This window comes from Tupaia chinensis, unplaced genomic scaffold (genome assembly GCF_000334495.1).
Source record: "Tupaia chinensis unplaced genomic scaffold, TupChi_1.0 Scaffold000272_1, whole genome shotgun sequence".
Lineage (NCBI taxonomy): Eukaryota > Metazoa > Chordata > Mammalia > Scandentia > Tupaiidae > Tupaia > Tupaia belangeri.
The window spans coordinates 5,340,443-5,364,089 of record NW_006159754.1 but is presented as its reverse complement, the minus strand read 5'-3'; the positions used below and the strand labels follow the sequence as shown (position 1 = coordinate 5,364,089).

General features: G+C 36.5%; 1 non-coding gene across 1 annotated transcript; it reads right to left on the bottom strand.

Annotated features, from left to right (window-relative positions):
- Window positions 1-23,160: 23,160 nt before the first annotated feature.
- LOC114008003 (U1 spliceosomal RNA) lies at window positions 23,161-23,324 on the bottom strand. Its single transcript, XR_003549575.1, has one exon. It is a non-coding gene; the product is annotated as a U1 spliceosomal RNA (small nuclear RNA).
- Between the last annotated feature and the right edge of the window lie 323 nt (window positions 23,325-23,647).

Here is a 23,647-nt window from a genome sequence, read left to right as displayed (position 1 = left end):
AAGTAAGAAAGTAAGCTGCCAGTTCCAAGATTTGAACCACGGCTGGTCATGTGCGAGTCCAGGGCCTCAACTGTTACACCATCTGCTAGCCCCAAACCTTTTTTTTTTTTTTTTTTTAGGTTTGTTATAGGGAGGTTACTGGAGAGAGACAAAGAAGAAAGGAACGAGAGAGAGAAAGTGAGCAACAACTTCCCCCCGGGGAATAGCCACACTACAATCCCTTTTCCTCCATTCTCCTCTTGGGACTTTGGGCATGCACGTACACACATCCGGCATGTTTTTCAAGCTGCTGGGTATGGGACTTGAACCACACAGTAGGCCATGTGCGATCCAGTGTCTTAACCACCTCACCACCTGCTGACATCCATGGTCAAGACTTTCATTAAAGCCATGCAAACCTTGATGACCTAGTTAGAGTATGCATTGTAGAATTACTTTCACAGTTCAGAAAACAACAGAAAAGGAGAGCTGAAGATGACATGACTGGTTTCTGGCAAATTTGGAAGGAGAGCATAAATTCTTTACCCTGTGTACTTGGAGCTTTCAGCATTTTCAATTTTTTAAGAATTTTTATTAGAACAGTTTATATGATCAATTCAGCTGCTAAGATACCAGTATAAACTTGTATTTCTTTGCTTGTTTAATAAGCACATACAAAAAGAAAGAAATATAGATGCATGTGTGTTACACACGGTATGTATTTCTAAGCTTTGTCCACTGAGGGGGCCTAGAAACAATAACACACATCTAATGCACAGATCTTGATTTCTAAATATCACTCTTTAAAAAGAGAAAATGGACCTTTTTAGGAAAGAAGGCGATTCCATGACTGAGGCAGGAAAGATGCAGGATGAACCTGGAGTATCTTGTAGTTTCAGAAAGTGAGAATATATTCAAAAGGGATGAGGGACATAACAAAGGTCAGAGAAGTCAACTTGGAGGATCTCCTAGTGACAAAATAAGTAATAATTTTAGCAATAAAATAGATGATGATATACGATTATAACCCATATAATAAAATAGATATCCATGAGTTCATACTGATAAATATAAATGATCGAATAAATAACTCTGGGAAAAGGGCACCATATAGAATTCCAACTAGTAAATGCAGAAGGAATGAGAGAAATATATAATCTTCTTGAGGCCAGCATCACAGCAATAATTGCTTCCACTAAGATCCACCAATGAATGCTAAAATTAGTAAATGACAGTTTCAGTTAAAACAGAATTTTTGCATAGTCTCAGTGTGTTTCTCCCCAAGATATTTATTAATTACTTAAAAAAGGAAAAGTAGTAACTTTATAATGGATAAAGCCTACAGCCACCATTTTATTTTATTTTATATTATTTTTTTAATCTAATCTAATCTAATCTAATCTAATTTATTGCTACAGGGCACATGCACTTGCAGAGAGAAAGAGAGAGATAGAAAGAGAAATCACCCCAAGGGGGTTGGCCATGCTGCAATCCCTTCTCCATTCTCTTCTTTGGATGTTGGGTATCCACACACACCTGGTATGTTTTTCAGACCACTGGGTTTGAGTCTTTAACCACTCAGTCTGCCATGTAAGATCCAGCCATGTTAACCACCACATCACCTGGCTGGCCTAACACCATCGTTACTAAATGATCAAGGTCAACATCATTTCAGACTGATTGTATTAATACGCTCCTTATAAAATTCACTGAGAAAGGCTCAATAGCATTTCAATGGTTTATTGCCAATAACACATAATATCAATCTATGAGAAAACATTAGGGAAACCCAAGTGAGGGACAGTGATTTCATAAATAACTGACCATTAGTTTTCAACAATGTCAGGATAAGGAAAGACTGAGGAACTGTCATCAGTTGGAGGAGACTGAATAAACCCAACAGTAAAATGCAATACAGAATGCAGAATGGATTCTGAAATTTAAAAGCTTTAAAAATGATGGTAAAATATTATGCCTTTAAAAAATTTCTAGACAACACCGAACTCTATTTAATAAACAATAAATCATTTTTATACGCAGACTTTTTTTGAGAAAGAATTTTTTTTTTCCTTTTTCTCTTAGGGCACTTGTACTCACCAGAGAGACAGCACCTTAACTGCTATGCCCACCTACTGGCCCCAAGATTTTTCTCTTCTCCATTGTCTTCTGCTCTGGGGCCTAATTCATCTAAACAGCAGGCAGCCTAGGTTGCTTAAATAAACTGTGAGGAGTCACACACAGAAAGACACATCAGAGCCTCTGGAAAGGGAGCAGGTGCTGTTTTAGATCAGGATTTTTTTTTTTCCTTTATAAATAGAGTTCTGGGGGCCAGCAGATGGTGTAGCGGTTACATCACTGTGTTACCATATGGTCCGAGTCCTGGACCTGGTGGCTTGAAAATCACACTGGACATGGGTTTGTGCATACCCAAGATACCAGAAGGAGAATGTAGGAGAAGGGATTATAGCATGGCCATCCTCCCTTGGGAGTAATCTCTCACTTCCCTTCTCACTGTCTCTCTCTCACTCTCTCTCTCCAGTGAGCGCACATGTACTAAGGCAAAAACCTCTCAATAAAAAGACTCAAACACCTTTGGTCAAATGACCAAGAAGCAAAGCACTCAGAGGCCAGCACTGAGTTCTTCCACTTGTGTCTGTGTAATCTGATCTAATCACTTTGGGGGCTCTGGTCCCTTGTTGGTTAAGTGGAGACACCACAAATACTGAATTTATAAGATTGTTGTAAAACTTTCTTGCTGTAGCAATTGTTAACGGGTTGATGCTTGCATCCCCTCCAGAGTCATATATGGAAGTCCTAACTCTCAAAGGACTGGGATCAGAAGGTAACACCTTGTGGAGGTCATTAGGTTTAGATGACTGAGATCATGAGGTCAGGTCTTCATGATAAGCTTCCTGGCCTTATAAGAAAACAACAACAACAACAACAAAACTAGAGCTTTTTCTGCCATGTGAGGAAATACCTCTAAGAGGTCTTCTACAAACTAAAAAGAGGGACTTCACCAAGAATCAGATCATGCCAATATCATGATCGTGAACTTTCATCCTCTAGAACTGTGAGAAATAAATGTTTGCTGCTTAGGCCACCCTGTCTGTGGTTTCTGTTACAGCAGCCTGAGCTGACTAAAACAGTAACCCTAAAGTCACATTGTGTTCATATTAATTAGATGCTATTAGCAACAACAAAAAAATATTAAAATGTTCTTTGAAATAGAGGTCTGAATGAAAAGTAGTTCTTTTTATTAATAAATTATGCTGCTATTGTTCTTCCCTGCAGTTACATGAACATGTGGGGAAGCAGAGTGCTGCCGACTCTTCTGACTTGCAGGGGGCACATGGTCCTATTTCTCTTTATTTGGCAGCTAATGAAAACAACTGCTGAGATTCAGAAGCCTCCTACTTAAACAGACGATGATAGACTGTTAAAATTGAGTCTACATGTTGTTAATAAATGTCTGAAGATAACTGTAAGGTGGTAATTAATTATAGAGCCTCTGGCACCATCCCATACTCCACATTCATCTTCACTGCCTCCCTTAATAGCCTGATGCCGATGATGGATCAGCCTCATTCCACATACAGCGAGAGACCGGGCCCCCAGAAATCTTGATTCGCTTCAATTCCCTTTCCCCAAATAACTATCAACCTATAGACAACTATTGAAATAATAATGATAATTTATCGAATTCTCTGCCTTTGCTTTATTTTGAAAAAGTGATCCACTGCTTTATTTTTACACAATGCAAACACTGGAACATTTTTTCCCCAGTTAAATAATTAATGCGTGTAACATTTTGTTTTGGACTTCTCCAAACCAGTCTTCCAGCTTTACTCCTACTTCTCCGACCACGCCTTCTAGACTTTTCTTGTGAGTTCTCTCTCATTAACTCATCTGCTGCTTTCCTAGGAATTTCAGATTCTATTTCCTCCTGACCCTATATACATTCTCTAATGAGAAGACCTGTCCATAAACTGCCTCACTCTGGATATCATCATCTTTAGTTCAATTCCTACCACAGCTTCTTAGCTAATCACACTGCTTCCAGTGTCTTTGCAATCCATGTTCTGCTTGGCGGCCAAAATGAGCTTTCTAAAATACAAATATAATCATGTTAATTTTCTGCTTAAGCTTTTAAGAGTTCCTTATTGCTCTGGAGATAAAGCACAAACTTATAGTTTGTCACCTTCATAATCTGACTCCTTCTTAACTCTCCAACCCCAGATCTTAACCTTATCATATCACTTCTTCTGCTACAAGTACATTGCATTTTTCCCCCTATTTTAATGGAAAATTTCCATTGCATGCATGGTGACATTAGTGAGCAATAAGTAGTTGTCAAAGGAATAAATGAATGAATTGAATGACTGGCTTTTTTTTTTTTTTTGTAAATATGTCAAGCCAGTGTAAAAATTAAATAAAATTTAAATTCAGATTAAAAATATATAAATAACTGGACACTATAATTTATTACCATAATAAGGGGAAATAAACAGTAAAATGATTATTCCAGTATATCTTTAAATAGATTATAGAATATCTTAAAATATAATATGTTCTTATTTTTTAATCTACTTATAAAAGAGTGTACTTTAAAAAAAAACAAGCTTGAATGTTTTCAGGATAAGTGTTTTTTTGTTTTGATTTTTTTCTTCGTTAAAATATATTTTGCTATAGGGTGAAGAGAGCCACAGAGAGACAAAGTCAGAAATCACACGAGTGGATGGCCATTGCCACAATCCCTTCTCATCTATTCTCCTTGTAGGATTTTGGGCATGCACATATACATGCCACTTGTGTTTTCTAAGCCTCCAGGTATGGCACTCAATCTGTACACTCGGCTATGTGGGATCCAGCTGTCTTAACCACCACACCACCACCTGGACCCAAGATATACAATTTTAGCACTCAAAATATAAAATGTGATATGGACCTTTATATAACTGCATAGTTGACCAGGCCTTTGCCTCTTTAGTTTTACAGAGGACAAGCTTTTTTCTTGCTTTATAAGAAATTGAAAGAAAGTACTGCCTCAAGAGAAGGAAAACAACCTCTTGATGAAATGCTAAGCAGGGACTCCTCTATAGCACAGCATTTCCATAGAAAGATGAACAGATCCCATCAGCATTTCATGAATCTGTACAGAATTATGAGAACTTCCATTTATCTCTCAAGGAAGTTTCTTATTACAAAAAGGCCATTACCCAAGCTAGTGAACTATCAATTACCTTAATGGTCTTCTATTCTCCTCTTCACACACAGGTAAAAGGCATCCAAAATTATATCTGATGACTCTCTCGTTTTAGCTCACTTTAAACTAATGACTTTCAAAAGTACTTTCAATACTATAAATGGAGGGGGGGGAAGGTAAGAAAAATTGCAATTCAATGTGTAATTGCAGCCCAATAGGAATATCAAGTAGGACATTCCATTCCTACTATAACTGCCCCACTGTTTATCTACCCATAAATCTTCATACTCATCATTGTAGACATAAATCATATTTTGTAATTTCTCAGTCTTTATCACTTTAATTTTAATAGATAAAATCCACGGGTTCTTAGTATACCTGTGTGAGTTACCCTAAGACAAAGGCTACAATCTCAGACAATATAATGCTATATGGATAGGGCATGCAGCATACATAAGAAGCAGGTCAAATATAAAGTAAAAGGGTATCAAACTGACAAGTTCTCTTTCATAAAAATCTAGTCTCCATGTATGCACTTGAAGATGTAAAGGCTAGTTCTATCACAAACCACTTTGCTAAAAAGTATTCCGGAAAGTTCTGTAGTCTAACCAACTCCCTGATGTTATGACTACTTGAAAATTTAGATGTTATTTCTAAAGTAAACAAGTTTGCTAGAAAGCATTGGGAAAAAGTCCATAGGCTACCATTGACCTAATATTGTAACTTCTGGTCTCAAATTCTTTTTCCTAGGCAAATTTATTATTTTCTTTTCTTTTCATTCATTTAAAAAAATTTTCAGATTACTTTCACATTTTATATGAAGGGCCATTATGATTTGTTTGTGTGTGTGTGTGTGTGTGTGTGTGTGTGTGTATAAACAGAGAACTTTATATTCATTTGTCTGTTAAATGTGCCTTCCCTTTGTACCTCACACTCACCCTCTACTACTCATTCTCCACCATCCACTCCCCTCCCTTACTGTCTCTGGTATCTACACGTATCCTCTCTACTCTAATATCTTCAGATCTTTCCATTTCTACCATAGAGTGCAGATATTTGGTACAAATTGAGTAGGTATATACAGTGTGTCTTTCAATTTCTGGCATACTTTGCTTAATATTAAGCTTTTTATATTCATTCACTTTGAATCAAGTGATAGAGTCTCATCCTTTCTTATAGCTAAGTAATATTCCCTAGTATATAGGTGCTACAGTTTGTCAACTCAGTCCTGATAATATAGTGAAAAGCATAGATTATGTAGTAGTATATAGTTATATACTATGGTAACTATATCTTCAACTTGAAGAAATTATAGGAGAAATTAAAGGTCTTCACTATTGTCTAAAATGTAAGCACTGGGGCTGACAAATAGTGTGGTGGTTAAGGCACTTGTCTTTCACATGGCCAACCACAGTTTGAGTCCTAGACCTGGCAGCTTGATTTCTCACTTTCCCTCTTTCTCTCTCTAGTCAAATTAAATAATAATAATAATAATAAACTAAATTAAATTAAATAATTCTTAAAATAAAATGTAAGGATTACATTTTGCGATGTAAAAATGTAACATGTAAACACAACATTTATACATTAAATGTTTTAGTTCACTCTGAATAAAACTTAACTGAAAAAAAAAAATGTGTATCTGCCAGAAGGCATATGCAGCCACTGAGGAGAGACAGAGAGAAAGAAAGGGAAAAAGCATCCCCCATGGAACATGGTCACACTGCAATCCCTTTTCATTTTCTCTCCTTTTGGGACTTTGGGCCTGTATATCCATGTGCCTGTGTATTTCTCAGGTTGCAAGGTCTGGGACATGAACTGCGCTGTAGGCCATGTGGTATCAGCCACCTTACCCACCACAGGCTGGCCCTGATTTTTATACTTACAGGTTGAACTCAATTGCATTTATAAAGTAAATAAATAGTAATATTCAAATGTATATTATAAATACAAATAGAGATGTGCAATCCTTTTATATGGAAGCCCTGAAAATAAATTTGCTAAAATGACCTGCTTTCCATGACTGAGTCTACAGATGCATATACAATGCTGACATTTTTATTTCTTTTCCTATATCAGCAGCAACTGGCCAGGCACATGACAATGTAAAAAAGGTCAAGATATGATCTTTGGACATTTCAGTATTGATATAAATAAATTTACAGTCTATTTTTACGTCTTTTTCCTCAACCAGTTTACAACCTCTTTTTCGTTGTAATTACTCAAAATATTTTAATTGCTTTCTAGTTGTGCAAACCGCTTTTGCTTGTCTCGTAATCTCCTCACCTCTCCCAAATACTGTATTTCATTAGCTATAAGATGTCAATGACTGCGAGACACCGCTATTTCATGTAGCAGTAAGGAAGAAACAAAAAGCTGTCAATTAAGCTGATACAGTGATTTATAGCTGACATCAAAAAGACTTTTTAGAATTATTTAGGCATAAATCTGTATTACATATCTAAGTGTGCCTGTAGATACTCAGAAAGGATTATAGAAGCAAAGTAAATCAGGCAAAGTATTTTTTCAGTTATCTTCATAATTGGCCCAACTTCTGAATTACCTCTCAATCAGCACTGCAGATGTCCCTTTTTTGGTTTGTTTGTTTTTTGGTTTTGGCGGTTTTTTGGGGAGAGGTTTTTGCTATAGGGCATGTGTGCTCATCAGAAAGACAGAGACAGAAAGTCAGGAATCACCCCCTAGTGGGCATGACCATGCCACAACCCCTTCTCCTCCCTTCTTCTCTTGGGATCTTGGGCACACACGCCCACACACTCTCCTCACATGAGATTAAGCCACCGGTTCCGGGACTCAAACCATGGTCGACTACATGGGAGTCCAGCAACACAGCCATTACACTAACTGCTGGTCCCTAGAGGTCCCTGTTTTTCTACCCAGTGTATCCTCTGCAGAGGTGATGCAGCACCTCATAGAGGTGCCCCTCTTTTGTCTCACAAGGATTTTCTTCAAAGTCACTGAGACCCATCTTAACACATTTTGATGCTGGTGCATTTTAGATTTTCTAAGAAGACACCAATGAAAGGCTTCAGGCAACAATGTGGATGGATATTTCTTCCTGAAATGGCCCATTAGTGGTTTGCTGACTGAATCACTGGTAGGTCGTTCGTAGCTGCTCAGTCATGACAACAGGACCAACGTTGTGTTCAGGCAGGTAGTAACAACTGCTTACCGCAATGACAAGAGCCTATCAATTTTTTTCTTTTAAATTTATTTGTTTTACATTCATTCATTCACTGTACATTATCACAGCATACAAAATGCTATTTCTCATCGAGAAGATACTGTATATTGGCTTAATTAAGTATATTACCATACATCGTATCAGCAACAATTTTCCATTTCTTGTTTCTTAAATATTTTTGCTTTTTGGTTTTCCTGTTTTTTCTTTTCTATGTCATCAATTTTAAGACATATCTTCATTAAACATTTGTGGTAAATTAACATGCTAAATGCTAAAGTGAAAGATATATTACTATTATATATTAAAAAGCAGATAAATGTGCTCTTTGGAATTAATGAAATGTAGCATTAGCATTATCAGTTTATGGACAGGAAATTAAGGTACACAAATCTCTTAATGCCCATAAAATCTTGTTGCCAGTTAATGATCAAGTCAGAGAGCACCTAGGTCTCATAAAATATCTTGTTTCAGATCACACATCTGATCTCATTAGGTATAGCTGTGGGCGTACTATATTGAATAGGAGTGGAGAGAGTGGGCAACCTTGTCTCGTACAAGTTTTTAGTGGAAAAGTTTTAGCTTTTAGCTTTCCCCATTCAGTATAATGTTAAGGTATAAGTTTTTGTGTAAATGGCTTTTATTATGCTGGGAAACGATCCTTCTACACCGATTTTACTGAGAGTCTATATATTATTCTCATTTTTCTTGGTTATTTTCTTAGTATTTTTGATCATTTTTTTCTAGGTCAGAGGTTTTGACTTTCTACTTCTGAAATTCAGTCTTCTGGATGGTCTAACCTGCTTTTAATACTTTTGAAGGAGGTTTCGATTTCTTGTATTACAGCCTTTATATCTAACAGTTCCATTTGACTCTTTTTTATGGTGTCCAATTCTTCTTTCATATCATGGAAGGATAAAAACAAGAAGCAGAGGCAGAGGTGGAAATGCCTGCAAGGATTCTGTCCTAGCTGAGGGAAGCAGAGGCAAATTAGCAAGAGAAAGGCACAAGGAAGGGAACAGAATGCTTTTTTGTAAAAGAAAAACATTAGAAGTGCATTTTAGATTTTCTAAGAAGACACCAATGAAAGGCTTCAGGCAACAATGTGGATGGATATTTCTTCCTGAAATGGCCCATTAGTGGTTTGCTGACTGAATCACTGGTAGGTCGTTCGTAGCTGCTCAGTCATGACAACAGGACCAACGTTGTGTTCAGGCAGGTAGTAACAACTGCTTACCGCAATGACAAGAGCCTATCAATTTTTTTCTTTTAAATTTATTTGTTTTACATTCATTCATTCACTGTACATTATCACAGCATACAAAATGCTATTTCTCATCGAGAAGATACTGTATATTGGCTTAATTAAGTATATTACCATACATCGTATCAGCAACAATTTTCCATTTCTTGTTTCTTAAATATTTTTGCTTTTTGGTTTTCCTGTTTTTTCTTTTCTATGTCATCAATTTTAAGACATATCTTCATTAAACATTTGTGGTAAATTAACATGCTAAATGCTAAAGTGAAAGATATATTACTATTATATATTAAAAAGCAGATAAATGTGCTCTTTGGAATTAATGAAATGTAGCATTAGCATTATCAGTTTATGGACAGGAAATTAAGGTACACAAATCTCTTAATGCCCATAAAATCTTGTTGCCAGTTAATGATCAAGTCAGAGAGCACCTAGGTCTCATAAAATATCTTGTTTCAGATCACACATCTGATCTCATTAGGTATAGCTGTGGGCGTACTATATTGAATAGGAGTGGAGAGAGTGGGCAACCTTGTCTCGTACAAGTTTTTAGTGGAAAAGTTTTAGCTTTTAGCTTTCCCCATTCAGTATAATGTTAAGGTATAAGTTTTTGTGTAAATGGCTTTTATTATGCTGGGAAACGATCCTTCTACACCGATTTTACTGAGAGTCTATATATTATTCTCATTTTTCTTGGTTATTTTCTTAGTATTTTTGATCATTTTTTTCTAGGTCAGAGGTTTTGACTTTCTACTTCTGAAATTCAGTCTTCTGGATGGTCTAACCTGCTTTTAATACTTTTGAAGGAGGTTTCGATTTCTTGTATTACAGCCTTTATATCTAACAGTTCCATTTGACTCTTTTTTATGGTGTCCAATTCTTCTTTCATATCATGGAAGGATAAAAACAAGAAGCAGAGGCAGAGGTGGAAATGCCTGCAAGGATTCTGTCCTAGCTGAGGGAAGCAGAGGCAAATTAGCAAGAGAAAGGCACAAGGAAGGGAACAGAATGCTTTTTTGTAAAAGAAAAACATTAGAAGGGACAGAAAAGAACAAGAAGGAGAGAGAGAGACTTTTCCTACCTGGTTAGCACTGTGGTCTGGAAGGATGGGCCCTATATATGGTTTTGGGTTTTTTTTTTTTTTTAATCACTGATGAATGTTCTCTTTTCCATGGAGTTTCTTAACAAGCTATAATAAAGCTTGTCACAACAGGACATAAAAAACTATCAGGGTTTTCTCATGCTGAAAAGGAATATTATAAAAAGAAATATGAAGGAGATATTTATCCCAAACCCAGATTTCGATAGCAGAGAGACCTTTTCTATCCTGTCACTTTAGTCCTTTTTTTATGACTATTTCTATATTCATATGTCAGCTATTTTCAGTTGTTCGAATGCCTCCCTATTCTTAAATTGTTTATTGGCTGCATGCCTATTTTCCTATACATTATTTTCATTAATCTGAATTGATTATTGGTATGTTTCATGGGTTTTTTGTTATTTCTCTTGCAATAAAATGCTAATCAGTTGAAAATGGTGCCTTCTCCTTCATCTCAGTCATATTTTGACAGAAGCCCTAGAGCATTATAATTTATAGATGGTGGCTCCTCTTTATACCCACTGCACATAGTTGACATGCTTGCCTTGACATTTATGTTTTAACAGATGGGGCTTCCTGTTTAACAGTAAAGCAGAAGACTTCAAGTCACATTTGCATGTTCTGCTTCTCTGGATAAAATACAAAAAAAAATTAAAAAAAGAAAAAGAAAAATAAATAAAAAGAAAAAGAGAGAGAGAAAGAACAAGAACATGGTTTAATCATTCAGCAAGCACACCATGGATCTTTCATGTTGTCAATGGTGTCAGTGTCCTTGACATACTAAGAGCACTTCCTTCCTCATTACCTTCTGGGAGTTTGTACCTTTACCAATGGCTGTACTAGAATGAAATAAAGCACAGTTTTCCTGTGTAAGACATGGGACTAGACCAGAAATCGTGTGATTTCATCCTGCCCTTGTCTAAGTTAGCACAAGGGATATTTATTTCAATACTAGGTTACTCTTTGTTTTCTTTTATTCAGTATCTAAAACACTAATGTCCTTGACTTCCTTGGAATTATCTTTTTGCTGGATGTTTTCCACAAAACCCTTAGTCTTTATCAACTTAGTCAACAGCATCTCTCTGCATCTAACTTTGGATAATGAACATCACATTTTTCAAAATCGTTTACATTTTTGGTTTGGTAATATTACATGTTTATGCTCCTCAGTCTCCGCAGCACTTTCAAAACTGCACAGACACCTGGAATAGTTTATTACTTGTCTTTGCTTCTACATCACCTCTGAAGTCCATTCTGTTCAGTTTCCAGCTCCCACTATGCCATTAAATTTGTTCTCATCATACTAGCCAGGACCTTCAAAATATTCAATTCAATAAACAAATTTCGATTTTTAGCTCTTAATTCTATGAAACTCTTTCTCATAATAATTCTCTTATCTCTTCAGTGATTCTTTTGCAGTCTAATTTGCAAATTTCTCTTTCTTTACCCAACTCCTAAATGTTAGCACTTCTCCAGTTTCCTTCGCAGTTCTCTCGTCTTCTTACTCTACCCTCTCTTCCTTGGCCGTCTCATCCTCACTTACGGTTTCATCCACCACCAAATAGCATCTGTATCTGCAGATCTTCACATTTATAAAGCCATATACATCTCCATAATTTATTCTTCTACACCAGATTTTCTTTTGATTTCCAAATGCACATTACCAGCTTTCTTCAAAGACATCCACTGTATTGATCACTGGTGTCTCAAACTCATCTTCTTCCATCTAAATCTGTTATCTCCCTATCAATTTGTTCTATTTCTGTGTTCCATTTCAGAATACCACTCATCATTTATTCAGGGCCCCAAGTGAGAAATTCTGATGTCATCTTTTCCTCTTTTTTGCTCTGACCCCCTATAATTATTTATTCAGTAAGTCCTCACTTTATTCTTCATGCCTTTCAAGGTTCCATTTGTATTGTCGGTGCATGAGTCCAGCCCTTGTCAGTTTTAACTGAATTGCTTCCCGGTGTCATTCCTCTTCACTGATCCTTAACACTTCTGTCAGAATGATATCCAAATACACAAATGGAATAACAGTATTCCACTGCTTAACATCTTTCATGGGTACCCTCAACTTCACAAGAAAAATACAACATTATAGAAGATTGTTCATAAATGGAATCGTATGTTTTTGTGCAACTTTATTACCCTACATACCTACAATACCAGCTATCCCTATTTTCCTCATAATACTGTGCCTTTGTACCTGATCTTTCTTCTACTCACATTGGCCTTTGTTTGCCTTCTTAATTGGTATGATTGTCACAGATATTTAATGGCGTAGCTCCAGTTATTCTGAACCTTGAAGCTAAGTAAACACTTTCTCAGTGCTACAATCACAACTTAGGCCTATCTATAGTAGAAGAGTCTTTCATCTTCCACCCTCAGTTCCTTAAAAGGAAGAAATTTATTTCATTTCTAGGTCCCCCATTCTAGCATATAATAAGAACTCAGTAAGTCTTCATTGAATGCACATCTAATTATAATTGTTTGTGGTATTTTAAAAATATTAGACTATTAGTAGATCAATGCATGTTCTTTATTGAAAAATATAGCTTAAGGAAACATGACTTATGTTACCAATTCAAAAGAATCCAGAAGCTGAATAATAACAGCCTGAGAATAATAAAAAGGTCAAAGTGAAAATAAAGAGAAATATTCAATGTTACAATAAGCCAAAATTAAGGATTTCTTTTGAGAAATAATTTTAAGAAACAATTTTATTTGAGAAATAATTTTATTTATTCTACTTAAAAGTGCTTTTAAGTCTATTTTATTGACCTATGCCTGGAGGTGATATTTGATTTTGTATTTGAATTTAAAATGTTAAAGACATAGGATTTAGTAAGCTCACAGAAAGAACAGGAACAAATGTAACCTATTTCATTCTGCAGTCATTTTACAGCTGTCTATATTTGCAAAGATTAAAGCGGATTTGCAAAGGTTTGAATAGAACAAACTTTGCCATCAAGAGCTCCATGGTTCAGTAAGGAAGTACAATGTGTGTGAGTTCCGGCAGCATTTACAATTTGCAGTTCATCTTCCACAAGCGTCAATGAAAAGAGAGGTATGAAGCTATGACTCCCAGCCACTGCCATAGATCACCTTGGCTGTACTGAAAGTAACCTCTAGGAATACCATGGAATTTAAAAAATATATGAACTAGAAATTCTTCCTGTTAAAAATAGAGATCACTTTTTAGAGTTTGTGATGAGGATTATAGAATCTCCAAGAGATCTGAGTATACCATAGGTTGAAAACCTAGAAGTTCAAATTCAAGATTCTCTATGAAGTAAAAGATACTATTAGAAAATGGACAGGGTTTCATTATTTTCATTACTTAATTTTTTTTATAAATTACATCGTGCTCTGATTTCAATGTTTCAGCTGAGATCTGAATAACCAAAGCACAAAGTTTTATAATTATTCTTTTCTGATAAATAGGTATTAATGTAAATGCTTTGATAGACAGAATAGCTCAAAGCTGTTTTCATAAAGAGATCAGTATAACACTAAAGAGTAAATTATGCATGTCTTCCTTATTAAATGCTATACTTAAATAACAAGAATTTTAATTACATTATTCCCTGTCGATTAGGAAATAAAATGTTAAGCATTTTAGTATGTTAAAAGAAAGATGCACTATGTAATTATTTAGAATCGTGTACCTAGAATGATTTAATGGGAAGCTAGAGAAATGGTTGAAGTCTCTTGAAGCCAATTAACATATTCTGAAATTGACATGGAAGACATAAAATTAATTTATTATACAAAGAGAGTGCCGATAAGTACAAAAAGAAACTACTTTCAGTTACTATAAAATAAGGAATAGAATGAGAAAAAACCGCTATTAGAAGTCATGAACAGGGGCCAGAAGGTGGCATGTTGAGTAAGGCACTGGACTCACACATGATCAACTGTGGTCTAGGTCCCAGACCTGGCAATTAGAAAATCATGCTGGCCATGTGTGCGTGTATGCCCAAAATCCCAGGAGGAGAACGAAGGAGAAGGGATTGCGGCCTGGCCATCCCCTCTAGAGGATGATTTCTCACTTTCCTCCCCATTGTCTCTGTCTGTCTCTCCAGCAAGCATACATGCTCTATGGCAAAAACCTCTTTAAAAAAACAAAGTGAACATTTTTCATGAACATTTTTCTAGAGTATCTGAAATATGTATTGCCTGACACCAAAGTGGAGAACTTTCTATTGATGACAGTGTGTATGGTATCTTTAACGGGACTGGTGTGCAGCCCAGTAAAAATTCATTTCACAAGCTGTGTTGATGTACAGCGATTAACTGTATATAATAAATTTTTAAAAATATGTATCTTAGGGCACAGACACAGTAATGCACACTGGACCCTACTGCTTGGAAGGCTGAGGTCACTTGAGGAGACTCAAGTTCAATTCCCAGCCTGTCCTAACAATTTTATATATGGTGGTGTCCGCCTGTATTGCCAGTAACTACAGAGGCTGAGGGGCAAGCTCACAACCAGTATGGGCAACATGGCAAGACCCTGTCTGGAAGAATCAACTCTGGTATCATGTGTCTACGGTCCCAGCTACTTAGAAAGGAGAATTTTGTCACAGCAATATCCTATCTAAAGCAAATAAATAAAGAACAAATACACACACACACACACACACATACACACACACACACACACACACACACACGTGTATGCATTTGAAAACAGAAATTGAGAGTTGATATTAGTTAAAGTTTTGCTAAAATATGTTCAAACAAGGATATTTATTATTCATAGTGATGAAAATGGAAACTAATCTAAGTTCTAATAGTAAGTGGTTTATGAATACCCTGTGGAATATATTAACATACAGTAGGATGTTATTCTATCATTAAAAGTTACTCCAAAATGTGTATCTATTCACTCAAAATACTACATTTCTTAATTGTTTATTAAATAAAAGGTACTTGGTCATATTTTTTGGGCAAAGGCGAGTGAAGCAGACTGTCTATTTACAAGGGAAGTAAAACATATTTCTGAGTGGAACAGTAGGTTAAAGACCAGTATGTATAGAGCTAGTCCCATAGTTCACTGGTTAAGGGAGCCAGATCCCACATGGTAAATAGCACTTTGAGTCTGGGTTGCAGAAGTTCAAAAAGCACACCCGATATGTGTGCATGCATACCCAACATCCTGACAGGAATTGAGACATAAAGGATTGTAGTATGACACACATCATGTGGGAGGGGGCAAGTTCTTCTTCTTATTTGTCACAAAGTGCATACACATGCCAGAGAGCACAGGAGAGAACACACAGATATATGCTTTCAAGCCTATAGTGTCAGAATTTGAACTGCATATTCAGCCACGTAGGATCAGTCTCCCTTAACCAACAGGCCATGGTCAGAGTGCTTCTCTTTCTCGTCCTCTTCCTCTCTCTGGTGAGTGCACTTGACCTCTATCAGTTAAAAAAGAATGTATCTTAGAGGATGTACAGTCTTATTCCACCCCACCCCATTTATATATAGGTATAGATAGGTAGACATTTATATACATTACATGTATATGTGCAAAATTTAAAAATCTGATTCAAAATATACTAACTCTCTAGTGAAAGCTTTCTTTAAGAGTGCATTTGTCTGTAGAGGTTTTTGCCTTAGGACACGTGTGCTTGCTTACCAGAGAGACAGAGTCAGAAAGTGACAAATCGCCCCCGGAGGGATGACCACACTGCAATCTCTTCTCCTCCATTCTCCTCCTGGGATCTTGGGCACACCCGTACATCTACCCAGTGTGATGTTCAAGCCAGGACTCACACCATGGTTGGCCATGTTGGAGTCCAGCAATGTAATTGCTTTGCCATCTGCTGGCCCCTCAAAGAGTGTTTATAAACATATCTATAATTTTTAGTTTTATACAATTAACATGATTTATTGTTTCTAAATAATCAACTTTGGAAGTTTACCATGCAAAAAATAGACCAAGATTAAATTGGACTAAGTAAGTAGGTGGAATTATAGGAAATAAAAGTGAATAGTAGGGGGCTTGATGGTGGCATAGCTATCAAACATGGTGCTCTTTGAAGCTGACTCACTCGAGAAGGTTCTCGGTTTGTGTCCTGACCTCCCAGGGGTACACTGGACATGTGCATGCCTGTAAGCCAGGATCTGGCAGAAGCTGTCAGTGGATTGTTGACTCAAGACCCTATTAGGGTATTCTCTCTCTCTGTGTCACTGTCACTCATGGAAGAAATAAATAATTTTTTAAATAATTATTTTATTTAACTTTAATTTTATTTATCTATTTATTTTAACTTAACCGGAGAGAGACAGTGAGTGGGGGAGTAGTGAGAGAGCAAGCAACCAGGTCCCAGACTTGAACCATGGTCGGTCATGTGGGAGTCCAGTGCCCTTAACTACTGCTCCTCCTGTCGGCCCCAAAATAAACAATATTTTTTTTTCAAAAAGTGAGTGATCTACAGTTTAATCACATCTTAAATAATTAATGAATACAATATAAGCTCTGCTATAGTAGTAATATACACTTATTTGGAATTGGCTCAGCATCTGTCACTGTCCTATCCTCTTATAGGTATCAAATCTTTTAATCCTCATGACAATCTCCCAAGCAGGTGCTACTGCTGCCCCATTTTACAGAAGGAAGCATTACAGTAGAGGTTAAATCACTTTCCCAAACCTGGCCAGTCCGATAATCTAGTGGCTAAAAGATATAGGTCCCACATGGTTCACCATAGTTCAAATCCCAGCCCTGGAAACTTAAAAACACACGTGTGTGCATCTGTGTGTGTGTGTACATGCCCCCAAATCCTGACAGGTGGAGAAAAAGAGGAGAAAAGATAACAATATAAATATGTCCCCTTGTGGGGGGATGTTTTCTCCCTATTACTCCTCTGTCTCTGTCTCCCTATCTCTCTCTGGAGAGCACACTTGTGCTCTGGCAATTAAAGTTATTTATCCATACTTATAAAAGTAGTTATTGTTAAAGGCAAAATTTGAACCGAGGCTGCTTGGTTTTAGAAAGCAGTGCCAAGCTGCTATGCATCTTGCTTCTCTATAAGCAAACAATCAATTTCATCAAAAAAAAAAAAAAGCTGCTTCTGTCTAAAAATTATACAACTAATCAAGAATAGAGAGTTGCAAATTATCATGGGTTAATAAAGCTGCTATATGAGTATGTAGGAAATAGGTTTGGAAATTCAAATACTACTGAACTTAATAAATTGAAAGTAACTTTTAAAATCTGTGAAAGCTATAGAATTTATGGAATCCAAGGATGATACTGGCCATTTACAATCTAACAAAAAAATGAAACCAAAAACTCTCACAACTAGTGCAAGCTCTCTTCCTTAGGAACATGTGTACATAGCCAGCCTGTTTTCTTATGCATGCCCGGCAACAGAGTTGGATCTATTTCACATAGTCTTCCAGTTCCAGCTGGAGAGTTCTTTTTCCATCTTATCTCTGCACATTAAACCCCTGAGTGTCCTGAGACAAAATAAAAGTACTATCTCTCATATACAATGGCATAATCTCATAAATACCTGAGAATAATTATCGTGGGTACCTCCCTTTCATTTTTTCTTTACACTAAATATCTTTAGAGTTCTTTCATAAATGCAATTCTGTTTAAGAAATATATTCTGTACTCCAGGCATTGAAAAAACAGATACAAATAAAGAAGTTATTGTTCTTCAATCATTTGTATTCTACCATAGGCAAACATTTAGATATTATTAAATGGTTTAGGTATTATTTAATAGTTTCAGAATTCTGTACAAAAAAAAACTTTTCAATTCTTTACTGAAATCAAAATTTATTCTTTCTATGATCTCTTCCTAATCTACCACTTTAATTTGTTATAGTATCAAGAAAATATGATGATAAATTTAATGTATTGCCTGGCACACGGTAGATGTTTGTATTGGATCTTCTTCGCTTTTCCAGTTCACTTCTGCAGTCTTCTCTATCATGCATTGTGCCTAGGAAGTACATTCTAAAAGCTGTTTTAGCCCAGCTCTCCTACGTTCTGATTTCTAGCTGAATTCAGTCAATGGGAGCCATCAGTAGGAGACAAGAGGGTAGCAGCAGAAGGTAAGCTCAAGGCATTTATTCTGTGTTTTCTGCCTGCTGATCCCAGAGTTGGCAGCCTTTCCCGTACTTAAGACCTCAGCTCCTGCTGGTACCCCATCCCTATGGCTACAACTCTTATTGGAATCTATCTAGTACTTGTTATCTTTCCTGTCGTCTCAGGCTTATGGACAGCAATGGACCCTGCAGTTGCTAGCCAGCCCCTGAGTGTTTTTGCCATTCCAATTGATTCCCTGAGCCCTGATGTTACTGTGTAAATGATCCCTCCACCAAAGTCTTTTCAAATGTCCTGTGGAGAAAGCTCTCTTTCTTGTTGGAATTCTGATAAAATCCTCAAAAAGGGTTTGTTGAGAAAAAATGTGAGCTCTATTTTTCTTTCTGTTTTCATTCAAAGAAATATTTATTGAATGTTTATAAAAAACATAATTATGTCATACATTAAGAATGTGTCAATATGCATAGGGAATGATGGACCCACAAAGGAGTGTCATCCAATGGCTATGACTTTGAAAGGATAGACAGGACAATTTGGGTGAACTCTTCATCGAGACAATCTCTTTCAAGGCAGCTCAGTATCCTCCAAAATGAGTGTTTGAGTAGGAAGTGGGTCCAGAAACTAGCAGCCTGGTTAGTGGGACAGAGTGGGCATGAGAAAGGATTCTGTCATGATGGCACGACTGAAGTCTTTGAAGAATAGTGGGGATAGACGGAGAGAGTAGGACGAGGTATTGCAGATGTGAGGAAGGGAATTTGAAGGACTTTCAGCCTAGTCCCATTCCCAAACTTCTCCCTGACACAACCTCCCCACTTTCTGCCTCATGCCATCTCTAAAGTTTATAGTTGTGCTCTCTACTTCTTTGCATTCAAATATTTCAATTTCTATCATAGAGTAGAGACATTGGTATATATTGAGCAGGGACATACAGTGTTTGTCTTTCATAGTCCAACTTATTTCACTTAGCATTAAATCTTCTAGATTCTTCCACTTTGTATCAAATGACAAAATCTCCCTGTTTTTTATGTCTGAGTGGTATTCCATTGTGTATTTAACTATTTTCTTAGAGAACTCATGGTTTAAAATCATAGTCAAATATCTCACTTTTCTAGTATAATGGAGGGCAATCAAGAATAATAGAAAGAAGAGAGACAAGACAGACACCAGGTTATGTTCCTAACCTTTGGAATTATTTTACTTGTCTTCAACTGAGTGAGCTGTCTCATTCTTCTCCCTACATTCTCTTGGCACAAAAACCAGCCTTCAGGATTCAATTTCTAATATTTATTAAACATGTCATCTCTTGTAGGATTCTAGATCCCTTAGTTTTTTTCTTTCTTTCTTTCTTTCTTTCTTTCTTTCTTTCTTTCTTTCTTTCTTTCTTTCTTTCTTCCTTTCCTTTCCTTTCCTTTCCTTTCCTTTCCTTTCCTTTCCTTTCCTTTCCTTTCCTTTCCTTTCCTTTCCTTTCCTTTCCTTTCCTTTCCTTTCCTTTCCTTTCCTTTCCTTTCCTTTCCTTTCCTTTCCTTTCCTTTCCTTTAAACACACGTGTGTGCATCTGTGTGTGTGTGTACATGCCCCCAAATCCTGACAGGTGGAGAAAAAGAGGAGAAAAGATAACAATATAAATATGTCCCCTTGTGGGGGGATGTTTTCTCCCTATTACTCCTCTGTCTCTGTCTCCCTATCTCTCTCTGGAGAGCACACTTGTGCTCTGGCAATTAAAGTTATTTATCCATACTTATAAAAGTAGTTATTGTTAAAGGCAAAATTTGAACCGAGGCTGCTTGGTTTTAGAAAGCAGTGCCAAGCTGCTATGCATCTTGCTTCTCTATAAGCAAACAATCAATTTCATCAAAAAAAAAAAAAAGCTGCTTCTGTCTAAAAATTATACAACTAATCAAGAATAGAGAGTTGCAAATTATCATGGGTTAATAAAGCTGCTATATGAGTATGTAGGAAATAGGTTTGGAAATTCAAATACTACTGAACTTAATAAATTGAAAGTAACTTTTAAAATCTGTGAAAGCTATAGAATTTATGGAATCCAAGGATGATACTGGCCATTTACAATCTAACAAAAAAATGAAACCAAAAACTCTCACAACTAGTGCAAGCTCTCTTCCTTAGGAACATGTGTACATAGCCAGCCTGTTTTCTTATGCATGCCCGGCAACAGAGTTGGATCTATTTCACATAGTCTTCCAGTTCCAGCTGGAGAGTTCTTTTTCCATCTTATCTCTGCACATTAAACCCCTGAGTGTCCTGAGACAAAATAAAAGTACTATCTCTCATATACAATGGCATAATCTCATAAATACCTGAGAATAATTATCGTGGGTACCTCCCTTTCATTTTTTCTTTACACTAAATATCTTTAGAGTTCTTTCATAAATGCAATTCTGTTTAAGAAATATATTCTGTACTCCAGGCATTGAAAAAACAGATACAAATAAAGAAGTTATTGTTCTTCAATCATTTGTATTCTACCATAGGCAAACATTTAGATATTATTAAATGGTTTAGGTATTATTTAATAGTTTCAGAATTCTGTACAAAAAAAAACTTTTCAATTCTTTACTGAAATCAAAATTTATTCTTTCTATGATCTCTTCCTAATCTACCACTTTAATTTGTTATAGTATCAAGAAAATATGATGATAAATTTAATGTATTGCCTGGCACACGGTAGATGTTTGTATTGGATCTTCTTCGCTTTTCCAGTTCACTTCTGCAGTCTTCTCTATCATGCATTGTGCCTAGGAAGTACATTCTAAAAGCTGTTTTAGCCCAGCTCTCCTACGTTCTGATTTCTAGCTGAATTCAGTCAATGGGAGCCATCAGTAGGAGACAAGAGGGTAGCAGCAGAAGGTAAGCTCAAGGCATTTATTCTGTGTTTTCTGCCTGCTGATCCCAGAGTTGGCAGCCTTTCCCGTACTTAAGACCTCAGCTCCTGCTGGTACCCCATCCCTATGGCTACAACTCTTATTGGAATCTATCTAGTACTTGTTATCTTTCCTGTCGTCTCAGGCTTATGGACAGCAATGGACCCTGCAGTTGCTAGCCAGCCCCTGAGTGTTTTTGCCATTCCAATTGATTCCCTGAGCCCTGATGTTACTGTGTAAATGATCCCTCCACCAAAGTCTTTTCAAATGTCCTGTGGAGAAAGCTCTCTTTCTTGTTGGAATTCTGATAAAATCCTCAAAAAGGGTTTGTTGAGAAAAAATGTGAGCTCTATTTTTCTTTCTGTTTTCATTCAAAGAAATATTTATTGAATGTTTATAAAAAACATAATTATGTCATACATTAAGAATGTGTCAATATGCATAGGGAATGATGGACCCACAAAGGAGTGTCATCCAATGGCTATGACTTTGAAAGGATAGACAGGACAATTTGGGTGAACTCTTCATCGAGACAATCTCTTTCAAGGCAGCTCAGTATCCTCCAAAATGAGTGTTTGAGTAGGAAGTGGGTCCAGAAACTAGCAGCCTGGTTAGTGGGACAGAGTGGGCATGAGAAAGGATTCTGTCATGATGGCACGACTGAAGTCTTTGAAGAATAGTGGGGATAGACGGAGAGAGTAGGACGAGGTATTGCAGATGTGAGGAAGGGAATTTGAAGGACTTTCAGCCTAGTCCCATTCCCAAACTTCTCCCTGACACAACCTCCCCACTTTCTGCCTCATGCCATCTCTAAAGTTTATAGTTGTGCTCTCTACTTCTTTGCATTCAAATATTTCAATTTCTATCATAGAGTAGAGACATTGGTATATATTGAGCAGGGACATACAGTGTTTGTCTTTCATAGTCCAACTTATTTCACTTAGCATTAAATCTTCTAGATTCTTCCACTTTGTATCAAATGACAAAATCTCCCTGTTTTTTATGTCTGAGTGGTATTCCATTGTGTATTTAACTATTTTCTTAGAGAACTCATGGTTTAAAATCATAGTCAAATATCTCACTTTTCTAGTATAATGGAGGGCAATCAAGAATAATAGAAAGAAGAGAGACAAGACAGACACCAGGTTATGTTCCTAACCTTTGGAATTATTTTACTTGTCTTCAACTGAGTGAGCTGTCTCATTCTTCTCCCTACATTCTCTTGGCACAAAAACCAGCCTTCAGGATTCAATTTCTAATATTTATTAAACATGTCATCTCTTGTAGGATTCTAGATCCCTTAGTTTTTTTCTTTCTTTCTTTCTTTCTTTCTTTCTTTCTTTCTTTCTTTCTTTCTTTCTTTCTTTCTTCCTTTCCTTTCCTTTCCTTTCCTTTCCTTTCCTTTCCTTTCCTTTCCTTTCCTTTCCTTTTCTTTTCTTTTCTTTTTCTTTTTCTTTTATCAGGGGAAAGCGTGAACGCAGTCCCCCACTACCACAAATAATGCAATCAAGTTTCCCACATTTGGGGAAATCACGGGGTCAGCACGACTGGAGTGCAGTGGATAAGCTTCACCTTGGGAAAACCCACTTTTGTGATCATGGTATCTCCCCTGCCAGGTCAGTATTGATCCCTTAATTTTAAATTTCTTTAAAACTATGGTAGTATATATATTCACATAACACATTAAGAAAAATAAAACTTCCCTACCCTCTCAATTGATAATACAATATTACAACCCACTTTGCCAAATGAATGTCAGGTATTTGCTTCCTGATACAGGTTTTACAACATGAGGACTTCTAAGACAGTTTCTCTGACTTATTTAAATACTCTTTCTATAGCCACTAATCTCAGCCACATAGAATTTTGAGGCAAGAAATTTTTCCTCAAGTTAGTAAACTAACAAGAAGGAAACAAGAGCTCTTAAATATTTCTTGTTAGCAATGT